This window comes from Artemia franciscana, chromosome 4, assembly GCF_032884065.1.
Source record: "Artemia franciscana chromosome 4, ASM3288406v1, whole genome shotgun sequence".
NCBI classification, from domain to species: domain Eukaryota; kingdom Metazoa; phylum Arthropoda; class Branchiopoda; order Anostraca; family Artemiidae; genus Artemia; species Artemia franciscana.
This window is the reverse complement of record NC_088866.1, coordinates 7,926,950-7,944,653: the sequence shown is the minus strand read 5'-3', so window position 1 is coordinate 7,944,653 and position 17,704 is coordinate 7,926,950. Positions and strand designations below refer to the sequence as shown.

General features: G+C 33.5%; 2 long non-coding RNA genes across 2 annotated transcripts in view; both read left to right on the top strand.

Annotated features, from left to right (window-relative positions):
- The first annotated feature begins 332 nt into the window (after positions 1-332).
- Positions 333-17,704, top strand: part of LOC136025939 (uncharacterized) — a 44,990-nt gene continuing 27,618 nt past the window's right edge. Inside the window, exon 1 of the long non-coding RNA XR_010617178.1 lies at positions 333-423. This is a non-coding gene — a long non-coding RNA (uncharacterized LOC136025939). The remainder of the gene's footprint in view (positions 424-17,704) is intronic.
- On the top strand, positions 8,694-16,847 carry LOC136025940 (uncharacterized). The gene is made up of 3 exons (XR_010617179.1): positions 8,694-8,756; positions 14,366-14,536; positions 16,405-16,847. It is a non-coding gene; the product is annotated as an uncharacterized LOC136025940 (long non-coding RNA).

The window sequence follows — 17,704 nt, the reverse complement described above, 5'->3', positions numbered from 1 at the left end:
TGAAAGTGGTGCCTGCCTGCTTGCCTGCTAGAACGGAGCTTTTCACTTAAAAGCAGAAACATGCTTTGATGAAGCGAAAGCTTGGCTGCACAACTTCAGATATTCCTCTCTGACATAGACCATATAACTCCACTTTACTTCGCACACCATAAGCTCTGGCTCGTGGAGAAGCAAAAACCATCCCTTTTGGCCCCAGGCAAGAGTTCTGCAGAGCTTCCCAAAATGTAATGTCATATTCATCATTCCGGCCTGAGGTCCACACTTTCCATAAAAACCGCACAGGTTAGACTCTTACCAGTTTCCAGGAATAAGCTGAGATCGGTGGCATAGGAAAAAAAAGAAAACCGGGACGGAACCAAAGTGTTGCTCTCGCAACACAGTCACACTGTCTGATTCAGCGTATCAGACACCCTTAATGCATAGGTTTCAAGCTCCTGTTTTCAAAAATGTGGAACTTTGTATTTTTGGCAGAAGAAAATCACGGATGCGTGTTTAGTTTTTTTTTGTTTTTTTTTGTTTTCCCCAGGGGTAATCGTATTCATCCAGTGGTCATAAAATATTGGAAGAGGGCTCATTCGAGCGAAGGTTAACCGTTCTAGTACCCTTTTCAAGTGAGTGAAAGAATTGAAGGGCGGATCGCCCATCTCCCCGCTACTTTTTTCCCAAAATTGTCATATAGAAATTTTGAGATAGTCATTTTGTTCATCGTTGTTGAAAGACCTAATAACTGATTCTTTGGGCATAACATGAACTTCTCCTCCGTACAGCCCCATGGGAAGGTATTTAAGTCATAAGATTTACCTAATGTTTACGCATAGTATTTGTTATTAAGATACATGCATACATTTTCAGGTGGAGAGGGGCCGAATTTTCTGATGGGGGCTTTTCCACAGGGGAATATGCCATAAGAAGGTAAGTTTCCAGGGAGTGAACTTGTCAAGAGAATTTGCCAGAATTCTTATACAAAATTCTTTTTATATGTCTTGCTTTCTCTTTTCTGTCTCAATTTTACGCGAGGAGCGGTTAAAAGTAACTGTCCGAGGTAAATTTTTACTGGGATTGAATTATCTAGAGGATACTTCCATGGTAAGGGGGTTCCTCCGTGGAGATGGGGTCATATTTTCTGAAAATATTTTAAGAAATGATCAAAAATATAGTAAAAAGACAAGTTTATTTCAACTGACAGTAAGAAGTAACATTAAAAATTAAACAAATCGAAATTCTTTTCTATGTGAAGGAGCTTGCCACCTCAAAACCTCTCTTTACCCTTAAGTTTGAAATTTTTCGCAATTCTTTAAGAATAACTCCTGAAATACTGGGGTCGTTTAATTAGAGCAGCAAGACGCTTTTTCAAAGAACTAAAAAACTTTAGCTTAAAGAGCAAGATGTTGAGGAGGGGACAATCCCCTTCATATACCTATTAATTCCTGTTCGTTTAAATTTTTAATGTTGCTCCTTATTTTCAGTTGAAAAAACTTGTTTTTTTCATTTGATTTTTACCATAAAATACACTTCATTTTAAGCAAATAGTTTGGCTATCCCATAAAAAATCGTAAATTAAAGTTTAGATTAAGTTAAAAGCCTAGTTTTTAAATTAAAATTATGATGCGTTTTATTCATTGTTTAAGCCTTTTTTTCATTTCCCTTTAAAACTATTAGTTTATTTTAAGAAATGTCTTGGTTTTTTAAAAGTAAATAATGGTGAGATAATAATAACTTCAGACTCCCCTGTTACTCAACCTAAATTCGTCTTACAATTTCCATCATAATTTTATTATAGCACTTTTGTCTGCTGCTATTTTTCACACCTTGTCTAACCCAAAAATATAATATGCAACCAAATGAATAAATTAGTTTTATCCTAAACAATACAGATTTAAATAATAAATCTTATTAAGCATATGAAATTACAAATTTTAGATTTTTTTTCATGTTTATAATGGTCTAATAATTTCTGATGAGGTGAGAAAACGCTAAGGTGAGAAAATTGTCTGTTTTTCAAACAGAAAAAAAAATGATTTTTCAGAATAGGGTAGGTGTCATAAGACTACTATTGCCCCAAGGCTAACTAAATTAGCAGCAAACAAGTTTCATCTTCCTCAATGAGACGATTTTGCATATTTGAACTGTTTTGCATTACTTTTCTATTCTAAGCTCGACAGCTAGTTTAAAGATTTTGTCGAAAAACAAATCTCATTGTAGATAATTTTGTCACTTTGTTATACTTTATATTAAAAATTTTTTAGTAATAGCATCAGTTTTCTAATTTTTTCCTTTCTTTAGTATGATTTACGAATAAGTTAGATTTATTATTTTTTACTCTTTTCTGTTTATTTGCTATTAAAATTTGAAAATAAATAATCCGTAGGGGGGCCCTGAGTTATATTTTTTCATGAAAAGGGGCGGTTGAAGAAGTAAATTTGGGAAGGACTATGTTAGTTAAAGAACAGACGCGGCACAGATGGGTCTATTTTTTGGAGAAATACCTCCATCATCCTTGATCAAGGTTAAGGCAAAACGAAAAGACTGCTTTTAAAAAATAAGTATTTTGATGAAACTTGAATGATGTTAATTTTTTTTTTTTTAGCTAGATAGCGTTGCTTATTGCTCTCATTTTCTCTTACCATTTCCTCTTTTGGTCACAGAGAAATTCTCTTAAACGTCAATTTTGAGGTTTTATTCATGTAATATGGTATAGGAAAATAAAATTATGTAATGAGGTATAGGATTTTTCCTTTTCCAGAACTGAATGTTCTCATTTCTTCTTCGACTTCTTATTTTTCCTATTTCTGTTTCTTCTATTCCTTATTTCTATTTCCTATTTAATAAATAAGGGTTATTCCTTATTTCAACAAGGGAAATGCTTTTCAACAATGAATCATGGGGCAGCAATTTTTTGGGATGGATAGTAGTTGTTTTTGCCCTATGCACTGGATGGGGTCAAAGGATCGATAGGTTTTAAATGTTGGGATCGATACGGGAGTGATGTCTTCTCTTGTTGCTTGAGTTTTTTTTATTATTGTATAAACTTAATGAAGTGAATTCTTTTGTTTATTTGTTTTAGATTTTGTGTTATTTAGCCCCCCTACTATGGGCCATGGAGCCTATAGTGCTATTGTAAATATTTGTTGTAATAAAGAAAGGAACTGAACTGGATTACAAATATTATCTTTTGTACTTATTACAAAATTTAATATAAAATAACAGTGAAATTTTGCTCTTAATAGATTTAAAATATTATTTTTTTAGGGGCACATTATAATATTATTTCATTTTGCTTTGTTGTCAAAGTTTGGTAGTTTGATAAAGTGGTTTTATCAACCAAAATATTTTCAGCTCTGTGAGAAAAGGGTAGAGCATAGTTGTCCACCCCCTCCCTATATTTTATATAATAAATTTTGCCCCACCTAGGTTTTTGATAATAAATTTTACCTCCCCCCCCTTCTATTTGCATGATTTGACACCCTAGCTACTCACAAGAAATATTTGAATGTCTTTCTACGGTGAGTGAATAATTTGGAAATTTGGCTTGTTTAACTTAGACTTTCAACACTTTTCACTTTCTTTCTTTTTTTAATACCTATTTTCAATTTCTTTTTTCAAATGGTATTCTTTTGAAACGACAATAAATGATTACTTGGGAAAAAGTCGGTTGGGACAATCTAGATAAGTAAGCTTTGAATATCTATACACTCTAGCATATATAGTATCTGTGATAATGTAGCTTAACAGAAACTTAACAGCTTAATAACAGCTTAACAGAAACAGAGATTTTGTACAATAGAAGGAAACCTCTTAAGAACCTTTTTTCTAATTAACGTTTTGACGCACCTGTATCAAGTAAACACGGTATCTTTTGGAAACACTCAATTTTAAAACAGCGTAAAATCGGTAAATCATTATTATCATTAATCATTATTAAATCATTATCATTAACCATTATAGTAGATCATTATTTAAATTTGTACCACTTTGTTTTCCGAACTGGTGTCTCGTTTTATGTGCTGGCCCTTCCTTAAGTTCTGGCTCTATGCCAAAAATTTCCGCATGGTGATTTGGTTTGCTACAATAATGCCAATGAAATCTTTTCTATATTGTCCGTTAGTCTTCTCACCTCTCTTGAGTGTATAATTACTTTTATATGTCTTTTACCTATCATTATTGATTATCATACTGTCCCTGGTGGTGGACACCCATATTTTCTATAGTTCCATGCCGCTAAGGACTCAAGGTCGTGGAATCGGTCGGCTATTTCCTTAGAAGATGACCCTTGGCCCCCTTCGTGCTTCTAGGTTCACGATCTGTCTCCCCAAATTTGAGACGTTTTTGCCCTCTTCCATGGTTAAAGTAATATATGTTTACTGTGTTATTTATTGACATCTGATGAAATTTTTGTCATAACTTCATCAATTTTCACTTCCGTTTCTGCCAAACTTATAGCCTGCTTGAGATTTTCAGGCTAACGTGATAATATTAGTCTTAGCAGTTTTTTTGGTATCCCTTGTGTAAAAGTTTGTACTTATACTTTTGTATTGTTTCGTCACTTCTGCTTTTGCCTAACTATAAGCTTACAGGCCGACAAATCTTGTCTCCATACTCCTGAATACTAGTTGAGTTGTAAAAGTAACTACCTCCGCTCTTAGCCTCTCAGAAACACTCTTATCTATGAACCTTTCAAACATATCGTGGTAACGAACTGTAGTAAGGAGCGACCCGGCTCAATAGTAAGCAAAATTCTAAAAAATGAAATTTTGATATCAATAGCTACATCAAAAGAATTGTATTTTAATGCTGATTTTAAATATATAAGTTTAATCAAGATTAGTCTTACCCATCAAAAGTTACGAGCCTGAGAAAATTTGCCTTATTTTAGAAAATAGGCGAAAAAAAAACCCTAAAAGTCATAGAATCTTAACGAAAATTACGCCACCAGATTCAGCGTTTCAGAGAGCCCTATTGCAAAAATGTAGAATTTTGTATTTTTTGCCAAAAGGCAGATCACGCATGCGTGTTTATTTGTTTGTTTGTTCGTTTTTTTTTTTTTTTTTTCCCAGGGGTGATCGTATCGACCCAGTGGTCCTAGAATCTTGCGAGAGGGCTCATTCTAACAGAAATGAAAAGTTTTAGTGCCCTTTTTAAGTGACCAAAAAAAATTTGAGGGCACCTAGGCCCCTCCCAAGCTAATTATTTTCCCAGAGTCACCAGATCAAGATTATGAGATTGCCATTTTATTCAAAGTAGTCAAAAACCTTATAACTATGTCTTAGGGGACAACTTACTCCCCCACAGTCCCCGTGGGAGGGGCCACAAGTAACAAACTGACTAGTGCTTACATATAGTAATGGTTATTCGAAAGTGTACAGACGTTTTCAGGGTGATTTTTAGGTTGGGGGGAGGAGTTGAGAAAAGGGGAATATGTTGGGGGAACTTTCCTTGGAGGAATTTGTCATGGGGGAAGAAAATTTTCATGAAGGGAGCGCAAGATTATCTAGCATTATTTTAAAATTTACAATGAAAAAATAAATATGAAAAAGTTTTTTCAACTGAAAGTAAGGAGAAGCATTAAAATTTAAGACGAACACAAATTATTACGCATATGATTGGCTCAACTTCTCCTAATACCTCGCTCTTTTTAAAGCTAAAGTATTTTTAGTAATTTCAACTATTTATTCTACGGCTTTTGTGATTCAGGGGTCATTATTAAGAAATTGGAACAAAATTTAAGCTTTAGTGTAAAGAGCAAGGTTCTGACGAGGGGGTGAACCCCTTTGTATACGTAATAAAAACATGAGAATACAGAAGTTCGCTACGTAAGCTAATTTGTAAGTTACGTATATCTTTTACTAATAAAAACATTCGTAAAAAAATTAAAAGTTCACGTTGCCTTTTGAGTAACCAAAAATCGGAGGGCAACTAGGCCTCCTCCCCCGCTCCTTTTTTCTCAAAATCATTCGATCAAAACTATGATAAAGCCATTTAGCAAAAAAAAAATATGCAAATTTCGTTTTAATTATTCATCTGCGGAGAGCCAAAATCGAAACATGCATTGATTCAAAAACGTTCAGAAATTATTTTTTTTTTAAAAACGAGTTTTTTAACGGAAAGTGAGGAGCGACGTTAAGACTTAAAACGAACAGAAATTACTTCGTATATGAAAGGAGATGCTTCCTCATCAACGCTCCGCTCTTTACGCTAAAGCTTTTTACTGTTTTAAAAAGTAGAGTTAAGAGAAAGTGTCAAACTTTAGTGCAAAGACCGGGGTGTTGATGAGGAAGCAGCCCTATCATATACGAAGTAATTTCTGTTCGTTTTAAGTCTTAACGTCGCTCCTTACTTTTCGTTAAAAAACTCCTTTTTTTAAATTTAATTTTTAAAGGATTCAATTACAGTTTCAATGTCTTTTGCTTCTTTTCTTTAATTGATTCAAAATATTTTAGCACACTTCCCCTTAATCTAACTGCTACGCATTATCACTTAATCGTCAATTATTTCTGTTAAATCGTCAAAGATTCTCAATTTTTCGATGAATTTATCCACATCACAAATTCTCGCGTATTCTGGTATATTTTTTGCAATGTCAAGTAGTGTTGTTTGTGAAGTCAATTTGCCTTCTGGTAGAGTCATTTACGTTTTTATCTACAACTTTATTTAGTCTTTTCGACCCAGTTCTTCCGCAAGCCACCAGTTGTGGTAGATTTTTCTGTGTTACTGTAACGGTTGTAAACCGTGCCCTTGGAGGGGTTGTGAGTAAGATCCTAAGTTGACAAAAATTTGGCTAGTGTTTCCATAGGGACAGCCTGACCTATTATCTGAAGATTCCCTACTGGGAATTAACGAGAAGCTTAAATAATGTTTCATAGAGAAGTTTGGTATAATACAATTACTTTATTTAACTCAACACAAACGGCATAAGGGAAATGGCTATATATACGGCACTGGGACTAAACGTCCCACAGTGTAAAACAAATACAATATTCCAGTTACAAAACATAAAACATCAAAACGCTTACAAAAGTCCAAGGTATTCCTAATTAAACTCAACAGAGGTCAGTCCGGTAATTTAAATGAAAAAAATTGCTTGATCCCGTAAAATGTGTCTTTTATATCATAGGTCAAGCGTGTCATTTCAGATTACATACGTACATAAGCAAAAAAGCGGTTATTTCTCAATTTCCTTTACAAGCCTATACTTACAAGGATGTACGCTTATATCATAATAAAAAGTGGTATTTCGAAATGTTGCATTTTGTATTTTTTGTCTTAATATTTTTACTAAAATCAAATTCCTACTTAATTAGTCAGCTTTACTACACCATCTTCCTTTTTTCTCTTTTAATGTTTTCTCTTGCACTTTTCAAATATAAAAAGTTGTTTGAAACATCGAACGATTTTAAAAGTGTACACTTAGCATCTTCTTTTGAGTTCAAAATCTGTCAAAACTTACCCTGAAAAGTCTAACTTAATAATCTGAGCCAATTTTGAGACATTAATTTGTCAGCCTAGAAAGCTTCAGCTTAATACCCTCTGCTTGCAATGTAGCAACAGTTGTAGTATGAATAGCAAACATATTTAACATTAACTAGTAAACATTCTTCCGTGATCTTTCTACGGGAAATAAATCACATTTTTGCATATAAGAGTTTGAAACCTTTACAAGAGGGTTCTCTGATACCCTGGGTCTGATAGTGTGATTCTTATAAGGATCACTTGATGCTTTAGGGTTGTTTCCCACCTTGTTCGAAATCAGGCAAATTTTCTAAGGTTTCAAGTTGGCATCCTTTCCATTTTTGTCGTGGTTGACATTCTATGTGGTTGATTGAAATTGTATCTGTAGTTACTAATCTATCTGGTTATGGCTTGTAAGGCGTTTTTTCAGTTAAAACTATATTTTTAGAACAACAAAATAAAACACATCATAAGCATAAAAGCGAGGACATCTTAGCAGTACTAAAAACGAAGGATTGCCAAAATGATCTTCTTTTCTAGGTTGAATTTTAGAGCTGAGAAGTAATTCCTAATGAACTCTGTGGAATCGAGATAATTTTTGATCCTGCTTTGCTAACAAATTTCAGCATCGGGGAAACTATTAGTTTATCTTGATTGTCCGTTTCTCGTATAGCTCATCGGTTATTATTGGCTTCATGGCATCACATCTATTTCTTCTTTATACAAGTGTTTGGAGAACTAGGTTAACTAGTCTTCAAGGGTGGAAAAGCTTCCACCCCCTGTATATAAGTTTGGTGGCACGTCTTTCAAAACTGTTGTATGCTTTTTTTTTAATATAGGGAGGATATAAAAATTATATCTTTGAGCTTAAAACCAACACGTCCATCACACGGAAGGCTTATGGCTTTTGAAGATCGATTTGAAAGGTTATACTTAACTAGCCACAGATTTCTTAGAATGGGTGCTGAAATTTAGTTCACTGTGAATAAAAAATCTCACTCGTTATTTACAAAGAGGATTGGATGGCTTCAAAGAAAATAGAATTGACAAGTATTCAAATTGATGATATGAATGAACTGACAATTCTTTATATTTAAGTCAAGAAGCCACGCCTTATTTAATCTACCAACTATAGGCAAGCCGATACATCAATTAAGACAGGGCTAAAGTGTGACTTCTACGATACTCAGGGAACATATTCATAGATAGAAGACGTTGCAACGCTGGTCGGTTATTCCCTCTATCACCATCATCAAACTCTCCGACATTTTGTCTGCACTTGGGCTGCAATTTCAGCATAAATAAAATTGGTAAGTATAAAGCTCTTTGTACCTTCTTACAAAAGCTTAAGGCCTTTGGTGTGTATGATTAGCCTATATTAACAGAGGTCAGACTCCATCTAATGGAAAACTAGGCTAACAAAAGCTTCAGGCCTTTGGTGTGTATAATTAGCCTATATGGGAAAATTCTAGTTAATGGACTTCTTGCTATCTCAGAAAGGGTTTGGGTTAGGAAATGAAACTTTCAGGGATGGGTCTACAGGCTAAAGTATGTTCTGGGAAGGTATTTTAAAGTACCCACCTCCACTCCTTCTCCCTCTAGAGGGCCCTGAAATTTGCCTACATGACAGGTTTTGACAAAACAACATTTTACCTTAATTCACTTAATTAATTTGACTTAATTAATAATTTTACCTTAATAGTAGCAACTAGGCTACTAGCCTAGTTGCTTTTTCTCTGCCTTTAGTTCTGAAAATGCAATTCCTCTTATTTGAGTTGAATTTTGAGCCCTATCAATGATTGTTTTTTTAAATTTAGGAAATGTGTTTGCATATCTTAAAAACCTTATAAAATGGAATTGAGCAAAGTTATGAAGCTGAAAACAATTTTGTTGCATTTCAATTAAGCAGATCTTTTTAAAGCTATGGCCAGTTGACCACCCACTTTGAAAAAAAGGAGGTTTTGTAATTTATTTTAAAAAGAAAGTTCTGGCTTGTAAAATTGTTACCTGTACTTGGGAGGGAGGGGGTTGGGTACAAAAGGATTTTTTCATGGCTGGGGGTCAAAAATAAATTAAAGAATACATCAAAAATTTATTTATATCAGTCATTCTCAAAGTGGATACTGCTACCCAGTGGGGTTGTTGGAGGAAACCAGAATCCTGGTAATGGGCACAGGTGCATTTGGGGTGCAATGATAATCTTTAGAGGGTAGTGAAAGTTTAAAAGAAAAGAGAAAATAGGCTAATTGGGAACCCTTATGACATGTTTACAGATAAAATAAAAATTTAAGTTAAGATTTATAAATTTTGATCATTTGTTAACATGGTTTTGGTGTTATTTTTTCATCACGTAATTTATTTTAACTTATTCTAACTTAACAAATTTAGAAATTGACTTATATTTGATAGAAAGATTTATTCCCAAAACATTTGATGATTTATATTGTAAAATTATAAAAAGTAGTCTTTTACATGTTAATTCCTCCTCTCACAGATACAATTATATTTGTATCCCTTATTAATTGCTATTAAAATAAATACAAAATCCAGGTGGCACCAAGTAATTTTTTCTGGAAAGGAGTCTATTGTTCAAATAATTTTGGGACTCCCTGATCTAGACCTAAATAAATAGCAACCAAGACCACACTGCCTTTTCTTCACAAACACCTAAAACAAGAAGAGCAAATTAGAATGAATATTTCTGCAGGAAACAAATTAGAATGAATATTTCAGCCCCATGTCCAAGGCCCATACTCAGCAATACAAAAATATATAAGAAGAAAAAAACTTACAACAGGATAATGTTTTTAAATTTAATTTAGTTGTTTTTTTAAATTTAGGAAATGTGTTTGCATATCTTAAAAACCTTATAAAATGGAATTGAGCAAAGTTATGAAGCTGAAAACAATTTTGTTGCATTTCAATTAAGCAGATCTATTTAAAGCTATGGCCAGTTGACCACCCACTTTGAAAAAAAGGAGGTTTTGTGATTTATTTTAATAAGAAAGTTCTGGCTTGTAAAATAGTTACCTGCACTTGGGAGGGAGAGGGTTGGGTACAAAAGGATTTTTTCATGGGTGGGGGTCAAAAATAAATTAAAGAATACATCAAAAATTTATTTATATCAGTCATTCTCAAAGTGGATACTGCTACCCAGTGGGGTTGTTGGAGGAAACCAGAATCCTGGTAATGGGCACAGGTGCATTTGGGGTGCAATGATAATCTTTAGAGGGTAGTGAAAGTTTAAAAGAAAAGAGAAAATAGGCTAATTGGGAACCCTTATGACATGTTTACAGATAAAATAAAAATTTAAGTTAAGATTTATAAATTTTGATCATTTGTTAACATGGTTTTGGTGTTATTTTTTCATCACTTAATTTATTTTAACTTATTCTAACTTAACAAATTTAGAAATTGACTTATATTTGATAGAAAGGTTTATTCCCAAAACATTTGATGATTTATATTGTAAAATTATAAAAAGTAGTCTTTTACATATTAATTCCTCTTCTCACAGATACAATTATATTTGTATCCCTTATTAATTGCTATTAAAATAAATACAAAATCCAGGTGGCACCAAGTAATTTTTTCTGGAAAGGAGTCTATTGTTCAAATAATTTTGGGACTCCCTGATCTAGACCTAAATAAATAGCAACAAAGACCACACTGCATTTTCATCACAAACACCTAAAACAAGAAGAGCAAATTAGAATGAATATTTCAGCAGGAAACAAATTAGAATGAATATTTCAGCCCCATGTCCAATGTCCATCTCAGCAATACAAAAATATATAAGAAGAAAAAAACTTACAACAGGATAATGGTTTTTTTCTAAACTAATAAAGTAAAATTGATCATTGGTCAACTGCTCACCATAAGTAAGATGTAAATAGCATAAGTAAGATGTAAATAGCAAATGTAAAAGACCACCACCACCTTAGCAACACAAACATCTGAAACTAGAAGATCAATAGGGAATTTCTCAAGACAGTAGGAAACAAACAAGAATGAATATTTCAGCTGTATGTCCAAGGGCCATCTTCAGCAATACAAAAGTGTATCAGAAGAAAAAACTTCAACAGGATTAGTATGTGAAATTCCCTGTTGTTGTTCTTGTTTTAGATGTTCATGATGGAAAGGCAGTGTGGTCTTCATTGTTATATACATCTTGCTTATGGGGAGTAGTTAGTGTAGCTGCTCCCCAATATAATGATATATTTTACTTTATTAGTTTAGGGAAAAACACTAAACCTGTTATAAGTTTTTTCTTCTTATAGTCCTATATTTTGAAGACAGCCCTTGGACATGGGGCCAAAATATTCATTGTAATTTGTTTCCCACTATCTTGAGAAATTCTATATTGTTCTTGTTTTAGGTGTTTGTCTAGGGCTAAGCAGAAAGCAGGTCATTCATGGTTGCAGTGGAATTATGTTGTAAAAAAAAGATTTATGGGAAATTCCTGGGAGGGTGTAAAGCAGAGGGATTTGAATAGACATGGATGGAGGAGGATTATGTGTAGCCTTGATCACCTCAGGGTGCTTGGTGCTTCAACTGGATAACTGGACCGGATCTGCTCTCTGGTGGAATTGGGGGGGGGGGGGGTAATATTGAAAATTTAGGTATTTGTAACTTACGAAAGGGTGACCAGATCTTAATGAAATTTGATATTTAGAAGGATCTTGTGCTTTAAAGTTCTAATTTCAAATTCCGACCAGATCCTTTGACATTCGGGGGAGTTGGAGGGGGGAACCGGAATTCTTGGAAAACATGAAAATTGGAGTATTTATATCTTACGAATAGATGATCGGATCGTAATGAAATTTGATTTTTAGAAGGAATTCATGTCTCAGAGCTCTTATTTCAAATCCCGACCAGATCTTTTGACATTGTGGGGATTTGGAGGGGGAAATCTTGGAAAAACACTTGGAGTGTAGGAATCGGGATGAAGCTTGGTGGATAGAATAAACAAATGTCCTTGACACGTGATTGACAGAATCGTACTGGATTCGCTCTCTTTGGGGGAGTGGGGGGGAGGGGCTCAGTGATTTGGCGAGTTCGGTGCTTCTGGACGTGATAGGGCGATGAAAATTGGTTGGCGTGTCAGGGAGCTGCACAATTTGACTTGATAAAGTCGTTTTCCCAGATTCGACCATCTGGGGGGCAAAAGGGAGAGGAAAAATTAGAAAAAATTAGGTATTTATAACTTACGAGTGGGTGATCGGATCTTAATGAATTTTGATATTTAGAAGGACTTTTTGACTCAGAGCTCTTATTTTAAATCTTGACCGGCATTAAGCCTCTTATTTTCCTTTTTTAAAAATCTTGATTCATAGAATTTTGTTAGAGCTCATACCATATGATCTCTTGGCTCTTAGCTCTTCTCGCCTCGTCACAAGTGCCATATGAGCTCTTAGCTCTTGTTGTTTTAGCAAAGTAACATCAGTTGTAAAATATCTATAAAATGGCTATATTTTGGTCTTGGTTTTGTTTTAGACAGTATTTCAATTATTTCAAATATTTAATAACGATAAAATGGCTGTATTTTTGTCTTGGTTAAAAAAAAAAGGCTTTGCGTTACCCTTAAGTGGATTTATTGACTTGCTTCCTCACTTGTCGTCTATTCCATCATCCATGCACAGTTTGCTAAACAAATGTTTATGAATCTAAATTAACAGCTTCAATTAGTTCCCTGTTACGTTTCTCCTGTTACTTGACTACTTTTTTCTGGCAAGGAGGCCCAGGAGGCATATACCTACATCGTCTCTGTTCTCAAGAGGTATTGTGGCAAGGTCTTTTTGAAAAAAAAGAGACAGCATTGGTCAACAAACCCAACAACCAACAGAAATATGACTAAATCCAACTCAAGGCTTAAATCACACCATAAATCTTTTGAAAATAGAACATCGTTTTTAAGATTATAAGCCGGGTAAAAAAAAAAATGAAAAAGAACCCCAAAAACTGAAAACTAAGATACCTAGATTAATAAAAAAACATAATAAAAAGTAAGTATATCAAGAAGTATAAAAGAAAAGGGAACAAGTTTAGATAGGAACAAGTTTTTCTTTACAGCTTTGCTACCCTGTTCAATGCTCAGCTTAGGGGGATTATAATCTGAAATTTCTCTAATTACTCTAGAAACTTGAAGACAGAGGTAAAGCATAAATGCTATAGAGCATATAAGAAAAAAGGTAAATGGTGCTGTATTTGATGGAAAGTAGCTGAAGCTATAGGTTAGCCTATAAAAAGGAATAATTGATAAAGGCGGATATTTTCTGTTATATTCTTGCTCATTGGGTTCCAGAATTTCATCTCCTTGACCGTTAAAGACAGGCAAGGGGATGAATTCTTACTTTCTTATTCTTCTATATGCCCCATCCTCCCAGAAAGTAGCATAATTAAAGAACATATTTTTAATAATTTTGACATGTCTCAAGGGTAAACGTTCTAATGCCCTACTGTAACGGCTTACTTCTGTGTGCACCTACATGTCCGAAAATAAAGGAAGGGGGACGACCTCCCCATATGGTAAGCCCTTTCATACTCATCTGAAGGCTCCTCTCTCCCCAATGAAGAAAAAATCGGAAAACACTTTTCTCATATATATTTGACTTGTAAATTCTTTGATCGTCTCCTTGAGGATCACTCTGCACATACTTATGTTCATAGGCTCCCATTTTTGGAAAAAAGACTCACTCCTTTCCTACAAAAAAAACAATCCAAGACTAAGTGTATTCTTGCCCCAACGCTTTTTTTGGCTATTTAATGATTAAAGAACAAAAATCTTAATGTTTGATTTAAGGACAAATTTAAAGAGAAAATATTTTCATTTATCTGATTATGTATACTGAGAACAGCTAATTTAAACCTGTTCCAAGTTGGATAAATGAATGCTATCATTCATTCATACTCATCCTAGGTGAAGTTTTTGTGCTTGACGATGGTGGTGAAGTTGACTTAGATCTTGGCAATCATGAACGATTTTTGGACGTGACTCTTCACAGAAAAAACAATATCACCACTGGAAAAATATATCAGAGTGTGATTCTCAATGAAAGGAAAGGAGACTATCTTGGTAAAACAGTTCAAGGTATGTGTCAAATTGAATATGAACTCTAATAGATGTTAGTGAAGTTCTGTATGTTCCAAGGCTAATGTCATTTTTTTTTCTCAATCCACCGATTTTTTAACCATTTTTTGTTTCGATCGAACTTTTCATCGAGGAATTTTTCACGGGGGAAAATTTTCATGAAGGGAGAGCAGGATTTTCTAACATTATTTAAAAAAAAAACAATGAAAAAATAAATATGAAAAGTTTTTTCAACTGGAAGTAAGGAGCCGCTTTAAAACTTAAAACAGAAATTACTACACATATGAGGGGCTCACCTCCTCCTAATACCTCACTCTTTCCGCTAAAGTATTTTAAGCAATTTCAACTATTTATTCTGCGGCTTTTGTGATTCTGGGGTCATTCTTAATGAATTGGGACAAAATTTAAGCTTTAGTGTAAAGAGCGTGGTACTGACGGGGGGGGGAATCCCCTCATGTATGTAATAAAAACATTAAGTCCTCCCATTGTATATATAAATATATATATATGTACATATATCTGTATATATATATATATATATATGTATATATATATATATATATTTATTTATTTTTTTTTGAATTGCATTTTTTTGATTTTTTTTTTTTTTTGAATTGTGTTTCTAATTGAGCGGATTTTTTTTTTAAAATTAGCCACATGGTAAAGATCAATTCTATAATTGTTTAGTTCATTCAGGTTTTTTGCAATGTGTTAATATTTGTGATTTGGTAAAAATTTATTATATTTAGTTTACCTATTCTTGCTAAAAAGAGGGATATATTAACAGGATAAGCTTGTTTTGGTGTTACTTGGTTGTTTTACATTTGCTGTTTTTTTTTTTTTTTTCATAGGCATGTATTTTGGGGGTGATACCTGACACGGGGATGCCATGGATCTTCTGTGGTAGCCACAACACTGTGCTTGGTAGAGAATTTAAAGTGGCGAAACCCTATATAGGCAAGTGTATTCTCCTGATGAGCCCTTGTGTTGGGTTGTTGCCTCTGAATTATTTGTCTTTTTTATATTTTTTTTTCTATTGTTTGGTAAATGACGACTTATACTTATTGACGACATGACTGCCTGTCCACGGATTATTCTTTATGGTTGATTGTGTATGGCTATGCTGTTTGACCTATGTGATTGTATGGATGAGTAGGATTAAGGCCTCATTCAAGTGCTGGTCTATATTAATCACTAATTTAGGAAAACAGTCTTCCTTTTCTCTTTCTGTCTCTCTTTTTTTTCTTTTTTCTTTTTTTCTTTTTTTTTTTTGTGTGTGTGTGTTTGTGCTGTTGCATTGGTGATTTCTCTTTTCATGATATATATATATATATATATATATATATGTATATATATATATATATATATATATATATATATATATATATATATATATATATATTGTATAATATATTAGTTCTTCATCCCTTTTTGATGGTTTTATCTCCGTGGGGCTCTTAGAAAATGTAATTTTTTTAAATCACACCTTATCTACCCATGAAAGTTTTTGTCCGGAAAATTTCTTTTCCGCCTAAAACTAATCCATGCTACCCCCGCCCCTCCTTAGGTAGTGCTCATTTTCACATTTAGCATTTTATCTTGTATTGACTAATTCAGTTTTAAGGAACACATTTGTATCTGTGCTTTTCTTATATCACAAAATGTTCCAGGAAAGTTTAAAAGGATTTGTTAATAGCCAGCATAATTACATGTGAAGAAAAAAGGTCTGATCAGACATCGCAACCATCTTGAGGTTTTCGCTCTTGTAATGTATTTAGCCAGTCTTCGAAATTTATCCTTTTATAAATTTTTTAGTTCGGAAAAACATATTGTCTATTGTCTGCAAATGATTGACTTTTCTTTTCTAGATGAAGATGAAGTTGAAGATGAAGATGAAGTTTCTAGATGAAGTAGCTGGGCAGTAAATTTCGGAACTCCCTGTATAAGCCTGTTCTCTGTTGCATTCGTCTTTTTGTGTATAGACGCTTATTTTTACATAAAAAGACAGTGCAGCAGAACTGGTTTCTTATAATTTTAAAGTTTAAATAAAAAAAAACAAGGGTTCTAAACCTCAAATTAAATAGAATCTCAGTAAAATTCGCGTATATTTTTTTTGCTCCCCTTTTTATATTTTACTAAAAAAATAGAACCCTCAAAAATTTTTTAATCAATTTTGCTTCAATTTTTTGCTCATCCTTCACCTAACGAATTTACTGCTCACTGAAGCTGTGCAACTATGTGGCCTTTGCTCCTGCCAAAGAACCTCTTCCTGACTCAACATACAACAACATTTTTTTATTTTATATTTTAATATGAATTTAATCAATAAATTATTGTTTCTTTGTATTCTTGCAAACTGCTTGTTGTTCTTAGAGCTAGGGATAGTTCATAGGGACGGAGTACAAGATAGAGAAAATTAAAATAAATACATAACTATGTTTATCAAAACAATTTATGAAGAGCACTTACTATACATGAACAACTATTGTATACTTTCAACTTTAAGCATCCCCTTTTAAGAAGGGGATGCCATGAAGGAAAAGTGATATTGTGGTTATGTTTCAAAAACAGTTTCGACAGACCTATTTTGGGCCCGCCATTTTATATTTGCGGATTAATGCTAAACTTAAAAAATGTAGCTAGGACTTTTTTATATATAGAGTGAACCTGATAAAAGTAGGAAAGAGGATCTTGCTTGTCCAAAAACCCCAATGCCAGGGTTTACTGTATCTATATGCTTACTAATGGCGAAGTAATAATAATCATAAAATGACTAAAATAATTCATTCTTTCAAATATATTGACCATCGGGTAAAGAATAATTCCAATTGAAAATATATTGCGTATTCATTGAAGAGGCAATGCTACTAATTGTTTTGGGGAGTTAAATGAGGGTTGCACAACTCATATTAATGGCCTTTTCCGTTTCTTTTTGTGCTGGATTTCTTCATTCAATTTAGTCTGTTTGGTTTAAGATTGTTAACTTAGAGGATTCGACTTATGCCCGCTCTGATCTCTAAAATTGTGTCTTTTCTTTCGCGAAAATGCATCGTTTTCATGCATTGAATTTTTAAATCAAATAACAGTGTATACAGTACTTTTGCGTTGACGATAGCTTCTGGTCTATGGATGAGCATCCTAACCCCAAAAAACCTTTGGGCGTTTTCA